Genomic DNA, 454 nt, shown 5'->3' with positions numbered 1-454 from the left:
CATGAGTTTAATATTTTATGATTTTTTTATTATTTTTTAATTATTAAAAATAATTAAAAATAACCTAAAAATCAAGTTTTTATTTTAAATATATTTTTCATTTTATTAAATTCCTTTGATATCAGAGAACTCAAAAAACTAAGTTTCATAATTTTTGGAGTTATATTTTGATTTTTAAAAATCATTTAAGTTTCAAATTTGATGGTCACTTTTAAAAATCAATTAAAAATATTAAATGATCTCCAAATCCTTTTAATTTTGTATGGTGAGTTCTCTGACTCATGGGCCATAGTGGAAAACAAAAATCAAGTGATTTTAACCTCTGCGTGCTTCAAATTAAATGTTTTAAGCAAATTAGGGTTTCTTTTTTTTTTTTTTTTTTTTTTTTTAATGTTTTGATTTTTAAAAGTTATGAAATTATTTTTTGCCACCTCCTTAATCCAAAAGAAAGTAT

This window comes from Phalaenopsis equestris, unplaced genomic scaffold (genome assembly GCF_001263595.1).
Source record: "Phalaenopsis equestris unplaced genomic scaffold, ASM126359v1 Scaffold233054, whole genome shotgun sequence".
Lineage (NCBI taxonomy): Eukaryota > Viridiplantae > Streptophyta > Magnoliopsida > Asparagales > Orchidaceae > Phalaenopsis > Phalaenopsis equestris.
Note: the sequence above shows the minus strand (reverse complement) of the source record.